This window comes from Oryx dammah, unplaced genomic scaffold, assembly GCF_014754425.2.
Source record: "Oryx dammah isolate SB20612 unplaced genomic scaffold, SCBI_Odam_1.1 HiC_scaffold_28, whole genome shotgun sequence".
Classification (NCBI taxonomy): domain Eukaryota; kingdom Metazoa; phylum Chordata; class Mammalia; order Artiodactyla; family Bovidae; genus Oryx; species Oryx dammah.
In genome coordinates, this window is record NW_024070212.1 from 38,279,435 (window position 1) to 38,294,332 (window position 14,898).

Consider the following 14,898-nt stretch of genomic DNA (forward strand, 5'->3'; position numbering starts at 1 on the left):
TGTTCTTCAAAAGATTGTTTTGGCCATTTAGGGTCTCTTAAAATTCCATATAGATTTTATAATGAAATTTCCTATTGCTAAAAAAAAAGGGGGGGATTTTGATAAGAACTGCATTGAGTCTGTAGATCTCTTTCCATAGAATTTATATTTCAACACCATTAGATCTTCCAATCCATAAATATGGGATGTGTTTCCATTTACTTATGTCTTCTTTCTTTCAGCAATGTTTTGTAGTTATTACTGTACAAGTCTTCATCTTCTTTATTAATTCCAAAGCATTTTATTCATTTTCATGTTATTTTTAAAAATATATTTATTTTAATTGAAGGCTAATTACTTTACAATATTGTAGTGGTTTTGCCATACATTGACATGAATCAGCCATGAGTGTACATGTGTTCCCCATCCTGAACCCCCCACCCACCTCACTCCCCATCCCATCCCTCTGGGTCATCCCAGTGCACCAGCTCTGAGCACCCTGTCTCATGCATCAAACCTGGACTGGCAATCTGTTTCACATATGAGAAAATACATGTTTCAATGCTATTCTCTCAAATCATCCCACCCTCTCCCTCTGCCACAGAGTCCAAAAGACTGTTCTATACATCTGTGTCTCTTTTGCTGTCTCGCATACAGGGTCGTTACCATCTTTCTAAATTCCATACATATGCATTAGTATACCGTACTGGTGTTTCTCTTTCTGGCTTACTTCACTCTGTATAATAGGCTCTAGTTCCATCCACCTCATTAGAACTGATTCAAATGTATTCCTTTTAATGGCTGAGTAATACTCCATTGAGTATATGTACCACAGCTTTCTTATCCGTTCATCCGCTGATAGACATCTAGGTTGCTTTCATGTCCTGGCTATTATAAACAGTGCTGCAATGAATACTGGGGTACACAGCCCTACAATTCTGGTTTCCTTGGTGTGTATGCCCAGCAATGGGATTGCTGGGTCATATGGTCAGTTCTATTTCCAGTTTTTTTAAGGAATCTCCACACTGTTCTCCATAGTGGCTGTACTAGTTTGCATTCCCACCAACAGCATAAGAGGGTTATCTTTTCTCCACACTCTCTCCAGCATTTATTATTTGTAGACTTTTGGGTAGCAGCCATTCTGACCTGCGTGAGATTGCACCTCATTGTAGTTTTGATTTGTATTTCTTTGATAATGAGTGATGTTGAGCATTTTTTCATGTGTTTGTTAGCCATCTGTATGTCTTCTTTGGAGAAGTGTCTGTTTAGTTCTTTGGCCCATTTTTTGACTTTTCTGTAATTGAGCTGCAGGAGTTGCTTGTATATTTTTGAGATTAATTCTTTGTCAGTTGCTTTGTTTGCTATTATTTTCTCCCATTCTGAAGGCTGTCTTTTCACCTTGCTTATAGCTTGTGCAAAAGCTTTTAAGTTTAATTAGGTCCCATTTGTTTATTTTTGCTTTTATTTCCATTACTCTGGGAGGTGAGTCATAGAGGATCCTGGTGTGGTTTATGTTGGAGAGTGTTTTGCCTATGTTTTCTTCTAGGAGTTTTATAGTTTCTGGTCTTACTTTCATGCTATTGTAAACTTAATTGTTTCCATATACCGATTGATCAGTCCTTTTCAGATTGTTCATTATCCGTGTATAGAAATGCAACTGATTTTTGTATGTTGATTTTTTTTGTGTGTGTGTGTGTGAAATCTTCAGGATTTTCTAAATAAGATCGTATCTACAATTCAATAGAAAAAAAAAAAACCATAAAACCCACTATCAAAATAGGCAATGGACTGGAACAGAATTTTTTTTTCAATGTGCAACAGGTACATGAAAAGATGTTCAACATAACCAATCAACAGAAAAATGAAAATAAAAATCACAATGAGATCACCCACTTCACACCTGTTTGCATGACTATCATTAAAAAGGAAAGAGGTAAGACATGCCAGCAAGAATGTGAACAAAAGAGAAGGCTTATACTCTGCAGGTGTAAATGTAAACTGGTAGTCACTATGAAAAACAGCATGAGAATTCCTCAAAAAGTTAAAATCTATCTACTATATGATCCACTAATTCCACTTTTTGGTATATATTTAAAGTTTTTTAAAAAAATATTTAGAAGAGGTATCTGTACCCCTATGTTCATTGCAATAGAACCTACAGGGCTAGCAGCAAATCAATGGATCAAGAAAACATGATATAAGTATATATGTATGCACACACACACATAAATACATACACTTATGCATAATATTTCACTCTGTGTGAATGGGCTTGGAGGCACTAAAGAAACCAGACAGAAGACGACCAAATACTGCATGGTATCATTTCTATTAAAAAAAAAAAAAAAAAGTTGAGCTCATATCCAGAGAGTAGGAAAGTGACTGCCAGGGGCTGGGTGGTGGGAAACAGAGAAAGGTTGGTAAAAGTTACAGACTTTGTTAGAAAATGAATAAGGACTAAGCACATGATGTATAATGACTATAGTTGGTAACAATGTAATCTATAATTGAAATTTGCTAAAAGAGTAGTTGGAGAAGGAAATGGCAACCCACTCCAGTGTTCTTGCCTGGAGAATCCCAGGGACGGGGGAGCCTGGTGGGCTGCCCTCTCTGGGGTTGCAGAGAGTCAGACATGACTTAAACAACTTAGCAGCAGCAGCAAGAGAGTAGTACTTAAATGTTCTCGTTAAAATAAAAAATGAAACAAAAATATGTAGTGTGATGGATGTGTGAAATAAATCAATGTGGATATTCTTTTACAGTGTATACATATGTTAAATCACTGTGCTGTATACTTTGAGAATTAATATATACTTTGAATTAATATATCAACTATATCTCTCTAAAGCTGAAAAAAAAGATCATCTGTGAACAGAAATAATTTTACTTCTTCCTTTTCACTTTGAATTCTTTTTATTCTTTTCTTGCCAGATTGCTCCGGGTACAACTTTCAGCACTACACTGAACAGAAGTGGCAATAGTGGACTTCTTTAACTTGTTTAGGTTCTTAGTGGAAATGCTTTCAGTCTGTTGCTATGGAGTATGATGTTATGAGTTTGTCATTTAAGAATATTATTATACTGAGGTAGTTTCCTCTGTTCCCAGTTCATGGAATGCTTTTATCATGAAAGTATATTGAATTATGTCAAATTATTTTCTGTCAATTAAGATGATAGTGTAGTCTTTGTCCTTCATTCTGTTAGGTTTGATAGATTTTCAATGCTGAACCATCCCTATATTCCAGTATAGATCCCTTATGATCATGAGGTAAAATCCTCTTAATATGCTCCTTTTAAGGAGTTTTGCATCAGCGTTGAACCAAAGGTATATTGGCCTGCAGTCTTCTTTATTTGCAGTGTCTTTCTCCTTATTTGATATTAGAGTAATACTGGTCTCATGGAATCAATCAGGAACCTTTCCCTCCTCTTCAATTTCTGTGAAAAGTTAAATTACTTTTAAGTTAAAAAGTTTAAAAGTTAAAGAAAAATTAGTTTGAATTATTCCTTAAATGCTTGCCAGAAATCAATAGTGAAGCCATAAGGTTCAAGGCTTATCTTTGATGGGAGATTTGTGATCACTGACTCCATCTCTGTCCTAGTTACAGGTCTATTCAGAATTTCTATTTCTTTGCAGTTTAGTCTTTAGTAAGTTTGTGTTTCTAGGAATTTGTCAATTTTATCTAGTTATATATTTCATTAGTGGAGAATTGTTATTGTACTTTTATAATCCTTTCTATTTCTATAGACTCTGTAATGTAGAAAGTCTCCAATTTCATTTTTAAGTGATTTTTTTCCCCTTTGTCGCTATAGGTATAGGTTTGTCAATTTTGTTGGTCTTTTTGAGCAATCAACTTTTGGTTTTATTGATTTTCTCGATTTTTTAAATTCCTTATTTCACTTATCTTGACTCTAGTTTTTATTATGTTCTATACTTCCTATGTTGGGTTTAGTTTGTTCTTATTTTTCTAGTCCTTTAAAGTTATAAAACTAACTCATTGACTTGAAACCTTTGTTTTTTAATGTTAGTGAATGTAACTATAAATTCTCTTCTAAGCACTACTTTTGATACATCCCATAGTTTTGGTCAAAGCAACCACACAGTCTTTAAGGAAATCAACCCTTGAATATTCATTGGAAGGACTGATGCTGAAGCTGAAGCTCCAGTACTTTCGCTCCCTCATGAGAAGAGCTGATTCACTGGAAAAGATTTTGATGCTGGGAAAGACTGAGGGCAAGAGAAGGGGGTGACAGAGGATGAAATGGTTGGATGGCATCACTGACTTAATGGACATGTTTGCACAAATTCCAGGATATAACAAAGAACAGGGAAGCCTGCTGTGCTGCAGTTCATAGGGTCACAAAGAGTTGGACACAGCTTAGTGACGAACAATAGTTTTGGCATGTTGTGTTTCTGTTTTTGCTTCTAAGTACTTCCTAATTTCCCATGTAATTTCTTTGACCCACTAGTTGTTCAACAGTGTACTGTTTAATTTCAACAATAGTGTCAATTTTCCAGTTTTCCTTCTTTATTTCTAACATTATCCCATTGTGGTTGGAGAAGATACTTTGTACATCTTCTTACAAATCTATTGAAACATAATCTGTGGCCTGACATATGGTCTATTTTGGAAAATGTTCCATGGACACTTGAGATAAATATGTATGCTATTGTTGGCTATGGTGTTCTGTATATGGCTGTTAGGCAGGGAGTTACTTAGTCATTTATTTCCTTACTTCTGTTTGACTGAACTACACATTATCATTACCAGAGCCCAGGAGTTTCCAACTGTTATTGTAGAATTGATATCTATTATTGATATCTATTATTCTCTTCCAACTGTCAGTTTTTGATTCATATATTTTGATAATCTGTCAGTAGGTCTGTAAATGATTATAATTATTATATCATTTTTCTCTATTGGAATTTGTATTAATGGTTTTGTCTCTTCCCACTTTTTAGACTTAGTCTATTTTGTATATTAGTCTATTTTAATACAGCCACTCCTGCACTTTTTGCTTATTATTTGCATGGACTATTCTTTTCAAAACTTTCAAACTATTTTGCCTTTGGATCCAAAGTGACTGTTGTAGTTAGCATACACAGTGGATTCCACTGTTTAAATCCATTTTCTCAATCTTGGTGTTTTGCTGGGAGAGTTTAATTCATTTATACTTTAAAGAGACTATTATTTGGCTTGTTTACTATATGCCTCATAGTTGTTTTAAGGTGGTGGGGGGGGAGCTCATTAATTCCTTTAGTGACTTTTCAGTTCAGGTCAGTCACTCAGTTGTGTCCAACTCTTTGTGATTGCATGGAATGCCGCACACTAGGCTTCCCTGTCCATCACCAACTCCTGGAGTTTGCTCAAACTCATGTCCATTGAGTGGGTGATCCCATCCAACTATCTCATCCTTTGCTATCCCCTTCTCTTCCCACCTTCAATCTTTTCCAGCATCAAGGTCTTTTCCGATGAGTCAGTTATTTATATCCAGAGAAGGCAATGGCAACCCACTCCAGTACTCTTGCCTGGAAAATCCTATGGACAGAGGAGCCTGGTAGCCTGCAGTCCATGGGGTCGCTGGGAGTCGGACACGACTGAGCGACTTCACTTTCACTTTTCACTTTCATACATTGGAGAAGGCAATGACAACCCACTCCAGTGTTCTTGCCTGGAGAATCCCAGGGAAGGGGGAGCCTGGTGGGCTGCCATCTATAGGGTCGCACAGAGTCGGACACGACTGAGTGACTTAGCAGCAGCAGCAGCAGCAGCAGTTCTTTACATCAGGAGGCCAAAGAATTGGAGTTTCAGCTTCAGCATCAGTCCTTCCAATGAACACCCAGGACTGATTTCCTTAGGATTGACTGGTTGGATCTCCATGCTGTCCAAGGGACTCTCAAGAGCCTTCTCCAACACCACAGTTCAAAAGCATCTATTCTTTAGTGCTCAGCTTTTATTGTCCAACTTTCACATCCATACATGACTCCTGAAAAAACCATAGCTTTGAACAGACGGATCTTCATTGGCAAACTAATGTCTCTGCTTTTTAATTTGCTGTCGAGGTTAGTCATAACATTTCTTCCAAGGAGCAAGTGCCTTTTAATTTCATGGCTGTAGTCATCATCTGCAGTGATTTTGCAGCCCCCCAAAATAAAGTCTTTCACTGTTTCCATTGTTTCTCCATCTATTTGCCATGAAGTGATGGGACTGGATGCCATGATCTTAGTTTTCTGAATGTTGAGTTTTAAGCCAACTTTTTCACTCTCCTATTTTACTTTCACCAAGAGGTTCTTTAGTTCTTCACTTTCTCACCATAAGGGTGGTGTCATCTCCATATCTGAGGTTATTGATATTTTTTCTGGCAATCTTGATTCCAGCTTGTCCTTCATCAAGTCCAGCCTTATTCATGATGTACTCTGCATATAAGTTAAATGAGCAGGGTGACAATATACAGCCTTGGTGTACTTCTTTCCCGATTTGAACCCGTCTGTTGTTCAATATCCAGTTCTAACTGTTGCTTCTTGACCTGCATACAGATTTCTCAGGAGGCAGGTCAGGTGGTCTGGTATTCTCTGGAAGAACATTCCACAGTTTATTGTGATTCACACAATCAAAGGCTTTTGCATAGTCAATAAAGCAGAAGTAGATGCTTTTCTGGAACTCTATTAGTTTTTTGATGATCCAACAGATGTTGCCAATTTGATCTGGGTTCCTCTGCCTTTTCTAAATCTAGCTTGACCATCTTCAAATTCACCATTCATGTACTGTTGAAGCCTGACTTGGAGAATTTTGAGCATTACTTTGCTAGCCTGTGAGATGAGTGCAATTGTGCAGTAGTTTGAGCATTCTTTGGCATTGCCTCTCTCTGGGATTGGAATGAAAACTGACCTTTTCCACTGTGAGTGGCCACTGCTGAGTTTTCCACTGTGAGTGGCCATTGCTGAGTTTTCCAAATTTGCTGACATATTGAGTGTAGCACTTTCACAGCATCATCTTTTGGGATATGAAATAGCTCAACTGGAATCCATTACCTCCACTAGCTTTGTTTCTAGTGATGCTTCCTAAGACCCACTTGACTTGGCATTCCAGGATGTCTGGCTCTAGGTGAGTGATCACACCATCTTGGTTATCTGGGTCATAAAGATCATTTTTGTACAGTTCTTCCGTGTATTCTTGTCACCTCTTCTTAATATGTCCTGCTTCTGTTAGGTCCATAACATTTCTGTCCTTTATTGTGCCCATATTTGCATGAAGAGTTCCCTTGGCATCTCTAATTTTCTTGACGAGACCTCTAGTCTTTCCCATTCTATTGTCTTCCTCTATTTCTTTGCATTGATCACTGAGGAAGGCTTTCTTAGCTCTCCTTGCTATTCTTTGGAAATCTGCATCCAAATGGGTGTATCTTTCCTTTTCTCCTTTGCTTTTCACTTCTCTTCTTTTCACAGCTACTTGTAAGGCCTCCACAGATAGCCCTTTTGCTTTTTTGTATTTATTTTTCTTGGGGATGGTCTTGATCCTTGTCTCCTGTACAATGTGACAAACCTCCATCCATAGTTCTTCAGGCTCTCTATCAGATCTAATTCCTTGAATCTATTTGTTACTTCCACTGTATAATTGTAAGCGATTTGATTTAGATCATACCTGAATGATCTAGCGGTTTTCCCTACAGTCCTCAATTTAAGTCTGAATTTGGTAATAAGGAGTTTATGATCTGAGGCACAGTCAGCTGCTGGTCTTGTTTTTGCTGACTGTCTAGAGCTTCTGCATGCTGCTGCTGCTGCTAAGTCACTTCAGTCGTGTCCGACTCTGTGCGACCCCATAGACGGCAGCCCACCCAGCTCTCCTGTCCCTGGGATTCTCCAGGCAAGAATACTGAAGTGTGGTGCCATTTCCTTCTCCAACACATGAAGTGAAAGTGAAGTCTTGTCCGACTCCTAGCGATCCCGTGGACTGCAGCCTACCAGGCTCCTCCATCCATGGGACCTTCCCGGCAAGAGTACTGGAGTGGGTTGCCATTGCCTTCTCCAGAACTTCTACATATTTGGCTGCAAATAATATAACCAATCTGATTTCAGTATTGACCAGTTGGTGATGTCCATGTGTAGAGTCTTCTCTTCTGTGGTTGGAACAGGGTGTTTGCTATGACCAGTGCATTCTCTTGGCAGAACTCTCTTAGCCTTTGCCCTGCTTCACTCTGTACTCCAAGGCCAAATTTGCCTGTTAATCCAGGGAATTCTTGACTTCCTACCTTTGCAATCATTCCCCTATAATGAAGGGGGCATCTTTTTTGGGTGTTAGTTCTAAAAGCTCTTGTAGGTCTTCATAGAAACATTCAACTTCAGCTTCTTCAGCATTACTTGTTAGGACATAGACTTGGATTACTGTGACATTTAATGGTTTGCCTTGGAAATGAACAGAAATCCTTTTATATTTTATGAGACTGCATCCAAGTACTGCATTTTGGACTCTTTTGCTGTCTATAGCTACTCCATTTAAGGGATTCTTGCCCACAGTAGTAGATATAATGGTCATCTGAGTTAAGTTCACCCATTCCAGTCCATTTTAGTTTGCTGATTCCTAAAATGCCAATGTTCACTCTTGCCATCTCCTGATTGATCACTTCCAATTTGCCTTGATTCATGGACCTAACATTCCAGGTTCCTATGCAATATTGCTCTTTATAGCATCAGACTTTACTTCCATCACCAGTCACATCCACAACTGGGTATTGTTTTAGGTTTGGCTCCGTCCATTCTTTCTGGAGTTATATCTCCACTGATCCCCAGTAGCATATTGTGCACCTACTGACCTGGGGAGTTCATCTTTCAGTGTCCTTGCTTTTTGCCTTTTCATACTGTTCATGGGGTTCTCAAGGCAAGAATACTGAAGTGGTATGCCATTCCCTTCTCCAGTGGACCACGTTTTATCAGAACTCTCCACCATGTCCCATCCATCTTGGGTGATCCTGAACGGCATGGCTCATAGTTTGATTTAGACAAGGCTGTGGTCCATATGATCAGATTGGTTATTTTTCTGTGATTGTGTCTCCTCAGGAGATACTCAAAGACAGTTCTGTCTCAGTCTCTGTGTTCTGGAGCACACAAAGTATGCTTGATCCCTCTGAGCATCTTTGGCAGGTATGGGGTTAGATTCTAAATGTGATTTCGCCCCTCCTAGCATCTTACTGGGGTTTCCCCTTTGCCCTTGGATGTGGGGTATCTCTTCAAAGTCGCTCAGTGCCACAATGCCACCACTCCAGCACTGCAGTGTCTTTTATGTTGACCTATTTTGGTAGTAAGGTTTAAATACTTCATTTTTTTTTGTTTGTGTATTCTATAGCTCTTTTCCTTGTGGTTACCATGGGGTTTAAGCTTAACATACTAGTTATAAATTCTAATTTATACTAGTTTAACTTCAATAACATACAGAAAATGTCTTTACACTTCTGTTTCCAGTCTTCAGTTGTTGAGGTTCCCTGAATTACACCTTTATACACTGTGTGCCCCTAAACATAGACAACTATTTTTAATGCATTAGTCCCTTAAATGAAGTAGAAAACAACATGTAGATTTACAGACCACAATTACAATAATACAAGCTTATTGACTAAACATTTTCTATTCAATGTATTAGTCTATTAAATCCTGTAGATAACAAATGTAGTAATTGACCACTTTTACATTAGCTTTTATATTTGTTCCTATATTTCTCTTTATTATGATCTGTATTTCTCCATATGGCAAAAGAGTCGGACACGACTGAGTGACTGAACCGAACTGAACTGAAGTGTCCTTTCATTTGACCCTTGCAATATTTCCATGAGCATTTCTTGCAAGGAAGGTCGAGTGGTAAACTCACTGAGCTTTATGTAGGAATGTCAGTATCTCCTTCACTTTTGAAGAAAACAAACAAACAAAATGGTCTTGCCAGATAGGAAATTCCTAGTTGAATTTTTCTTCTTTTACACTTTATATCAGCTCACTTCTTTTGGCCTCTGAAGTTCCGATGGAAAATCTTCTGATAATCTTTGAGAATCCCTTTTATGTGGGTATTTACTTATCTGTCTTATGCAATTTTATTATGTCTTGATAGGGATTTTTGAGTCAGTTTTACTTGGAATTCATTGAATTTCTTGGATATTTATAACTTTCATTTCATATTCATAACTTTTCATCAGATTTGTTTTTAGCTATTACTTCCTCAATTATTCTCTTTCTCTCCTGTGATTCAGTGTGCCTACTGGCCTGTTTGGTGGTTTTCCACAGGACACTTAGCCTATGTTCACTGGCTCCCCAAAGTGGGAAAACTAAAGAGGAAAGGATAAAGGAGGGACCTGGCTTATAATTCTCCTGTAAGTCACTTCACTGGGGGTGGTAGAGATAGGAGACATGGCTTACAAACATGGGATGTGCAACAACCATGGCTGCCAATCTCTGGCACCTCTGTGATCAAAAGCAGCATAAGTAATTATGGCATAGATTCCTCAGTATTTAAGAGTTCAGTGTTTTTTGCTCACCTTGACTCCTATCAGCAAGGTGCTCCAGGATACATATATGGCTGCCTGCCACATGGTTGGGGTTGGAAGACTGGTTGCTATTACTATGCTAAGAGCTGAAACTGGCCTAAATTAACTACAATTTACTGTCCAAGGCTTCATCTGGAAGTTGCAAGCCCTAGACTCCAGAATTCCAAAATATTGACTCTCGTGCAACTATATTAGGTGCTAAGTTGGACTCCTGGTACTTCCTACTCCATCATCTTCCCAGAAAACTCTTAGGTATAGATTTTTGTGTGAACATAGTTTTTGTTCTTAGATAAATACTCAGAAGTGTGGTGGACAGTTCACATGTTAACATTACTACAAACTTCCTCAAACTATTTTGTAAAACAGGTTGTACCATTTTGTAATTTCACCAGCAATGTATGAGAGCTGTAGTTGCTCCACATTCTTGACTAATCTTGGTACTATCAGAGTGTATTTTAAGCCATTCTAATAGGTGTGTGGTGCCATCTTATTGTGGTTGTATTTTGTATCTGTCTAAATATATCAAATTGCCAACATCCATGGGATGATCGAAAAAGTAAGAGTTCCAGAAAAACATCTATTTCTGCTTTATTGACTATGCCAAAGCCTTTGACTGTGTGGATCACAATAAGCTGTGGAAAATTCTGAAAGAGATGGGAATACCAGACCACCTGAACTGCCTCTTGAGAAACCTGTATGCAGGTCGGGAAGCAACAGTTAGAGGACATGGAACTGACTGGTTCCAAATAGGAAAAGGAGTATGTCAAGGCTGTATATTGTCACTCTGCTTATTTAACTTATATGCAGAGTACGTCATGAGAAATGCTGGGCTGGAAGAAGCACAAGCTGGAATCAAGATTGCTGGGAGAAATATCAATAACCTTAGGTATTCAGATGACACCACTCTTATGGCAGAAAGTGAAGAAGAACTAAAGAGCCTCTTGATGAAAGTAAAAGAGGAGTGAAAAAGTTGGCTTAAAGCTCAACATTCAGAAAACTAAGATCATGGCATCCGGCCCCATCACTTCATAGCAAATAGATGGGAAACAGTGGAAACAGTGGCAGACTTTATTTTGGGGGATTCCAAAATCACTGCAGATGGTGACCGCAGCCATGAAATTAAAAGATACTTACTCCTTGGAAGCAAAGTTATGACCAAACTAGACAGCATGTTAAAAAGCAGAGACATTACTTTGTCAACAAAGGTCCATCTAGTCAAGGCTATGATTTTTCCAGTAGTCATGTATGGATTTGAGAGTTGGGACTATAAAGCAAGCTGAGGGCCGAAGAATTGATGCTTTTGAACTGTGGTGTTGGAAAAAACTTTTGAGAGTCCATTGGATTGCAAGGAGATCCAACCAGTCCATCCTAAAGGAGATCAGCCCTGTGTGTTCATTGGAAGGACTGATGTTGAAGCTGAAACTCCAATACTTTGGCCACCTGATACAAAGAGCTGACTCATGTGAAAAGACCCTGATGCTGGGAAAGACTGAGGGCAGGAGAAGGGGACAATAGAGGATGAGATGGTTGGATGGCATCACCAACTCAATGGACATGAGTTTGAGTAAACTCCGGAAGCTGGTGATGGTCAAGGAGGTCTGGCATGCCGCGGTTCATGCGGTCAGAGTTGGACACGACTGAACTGAACTGAATGGATGATGATGTGAAGCATCATTTCATGTGCTTGTCATCTGTAAATCTTCGGTGTTTACAAATTTATTGTTCATTTTTATTTTTACAGTTGTTGATATATATCCTGGATATTCTTTTGTCAAATATATGTTCCCCAAAGATTGTCTCCAGTGTGTGACTGCCTCTTAATTTTTCGTAGCATCTTCTGAATAAGATTTTTATTGGATGACATCTAATTTATTTTCAATGGAGGAAACTTTTGGTGTTGTATACAGGAATTCCTTGTGTAAGCAATGTCACAGATATTTTTTCCTGTAACTTTTGGTCTGTATTTCAAATAAATTTTGTGTGAAAGAAATTTTTTAAAGGTTTCCCTTTTGTGTGTGTGGGGGGGTACACGTGTCCAATTATTCCAACATCTTATATTTAAATAGCAATCCTCTCCACTGAACTGTATTTTTGTCAAAAATTAATCTGCCATGCATGTGTGGGTCTATTTGTGGACTTTTCTATTTCAGTGATCTATGCATCTATCCTTCTGCCAAATACACTGCTATTCTAAGTTTATAATAAACCTTAGAAGTATGTAACTTAAGTCATATAACTGTTTTTTTAAAAATTGTGCTGGACATTCTGGTTGCTGTTTTTCCAAAGAGCCTGAAAGTCAGTTTAGCAATATCAACAAATTATCCTGCTATAATTTTCAATTTGAAATGAATCTATTTGAGGTGACATCACAATAATCATGACTCTTTCAAGTCACGTATACAGTATAGTTCTGTGTTTACTTAGGTCTTTTGGCATAAGTGTCTAGTGCACATTTTGGTAGACTTATACCTAATTATTTCAATTCTGGTACTACTGCAAATGTTAATTGTAGAAAAAAATTTCAAGGTCTAGTAGTTCATTGCTAGTTTATTTACTGACTTCTACATATTTACTTTTAATCTTACAATCTTGTTTAACTCAATTGTAGGAGCCTTTAAATCTTTGGGATTTTCTACATAAACAATCATATCACCTCTGTATAGGAATAGTTTTATTTTTTAATTTCCAATTTTTATACTCTTTCTCATTTTATAAACTGGCTGTCAGTGAGATGTTGAATAGTAGTGAGTGTGGCCTTCCTTGTTTCCCCTTCCTTTTGGGAAAAACATTTAGCCTTTTGGACTTCTCTGGTGGCTCAGAAAGCAAAGCATCTGCCTACAATGCAAGAGACCAGGGTTCTATCCCTGGGTCACGAAGATCCTCTGGAGGAGGAGATCACAACCCACTCCAGTACTCTTGCCTGGGAAGTCCCATGGGTGGAGGAGCCTGGTAGACTACGGTTCATGAGGTCACAAAGAATGGGACACGACTGAGTGACTTCACTTCACTTTGAAGAACAATTGGGACTTTGTAAACACTTTTCAGCTTAAAGAAGCTCTTTTCCAGTCCCAGTTTACTGAGTTTTTACTAAGAATGGATGTTTGGCTTTGTCAAATGCTTTTCTTTCATTTATTAAGATGATCATATGGGTTTTCTTCTTTAGTCTGTTGACAGGATGATTTACATTTATTGATCTCAAAAGGTTCGACAGACTGCCTTTCACAATATAAAGTTCTCTTGGTCATGATTTAAATCCTTTTTACATATGGCTTGATTCAACCTAATATTTTGTTGCAGATTTTTGCATCTATACTTACGAGAAATAGAAACACAGTTTTCTTTTATGACCAAGGTAATGAATGCCTCTCAACATGAATTTGGAAGTGTTTTGTTGTATAGTATTGTTGGTTTCTTCATTTAATGTTTTGCAGAATTCACAAGTGAAGCTCTTCAGGCCTCCAGGGAAACTTTTAACTACAAAGTAAATTTATTAGATACAGAGTCATTCAGAGTTGAGAAGTAGGTTACCTGCTTCTTAAATTAGTTTAATACTTTCAGGAAGTTGGCTCATTTCATCAAAGTTGCCATATTTATGGAAATAAATTTACTAAAAATACTCCACTCCACTATCATTTTCTTACAACCTGAGAGGGAAAAGGGGTTTTCCTTTGCAGTCAGGCTAGAACTTTTTCAATTGATCTTCTCAGGAACTAGTTCTGTTTCCAATATTTTCAACTCTTTTCTGTCTACAAGTTCACGATTTATAATTATTTTCATTATTTCCTTGTTCTGCATTCTGTTTATTCTTTTTCTAGTTCCTTATGGTAGAAGGTTAAATCTGTTATTTTTCTTTTCTAATATGCCAAATTCTCTCCTTTTAGCTGGAGTTCCCAAATTTTGATGTCAAATTTTCATTTTCAGTCAAGTAATGTCTCATAAAAAGTCTATCTTGATCCATACGTATAACATGGAAATGCATTACTTAATACCTATAAACTTGAATTTTTTTTAAGATATTTGTTACCAATATATGATTTTGTTCAGCTAAGATCAGAGAATTGCATGATTTAAGATTTTTAGCTTGCTAATAAGAATAATTATCTTCTAAATTCTACTGCTGGTTAGGTCACTGGGTTATGCAGGAAGAAAAACCTTACTTTTTTAAAACATAAGAACAGATACACAAACAGTCCAAAAGAGACATAACATTATACTGTGGTATTAAAATTTCATGAGGATGATTAGGAAAAAAAGTCTAAAAATTCATGGAGGTAGAAGGGCAAAAAATGGCTAAGAAACACTGGATTAGAGGTGTTTCACTATTTTATTTTTCATTTAAGAGGTGATATATTTGTCATACAGAAAAGTGTGAAAAAGTGTAACAGACTCCATATCC

The 14,898-nt window shown here is 37.6% G+C and overlaps 1 protein-coding gene across 3 annotated transcripts in view; it reads right to left on the bottom strand.

Annotated features, from left to right (window-relative positions):
• Positions 1-2,873: 2,873 nt before the first annotated feature.
• Positions 2,874-14,898, bottom strand: part of RNPC3 (RNA binding region (RNP1, RRM) containing 3) — a 42,995-nt gene continuing 30,970 nt past the window's right edge. For all 3 annotated transcript variants that reach the window (XR_005719479.1, XR_005719478.1, XR_005719477.1), the window contains 2 exons: positions 4,745-4,859; positions 2,874-3,413 (listed from right to left, as the gene is read on the bottom strand). The gene's annotated coding sequence lies outside the window, so the exon portion shown is untranslated. The remainder of the gene's footprint in view (positions 3,414-4,744; positions 4,860-14,898) is intronic.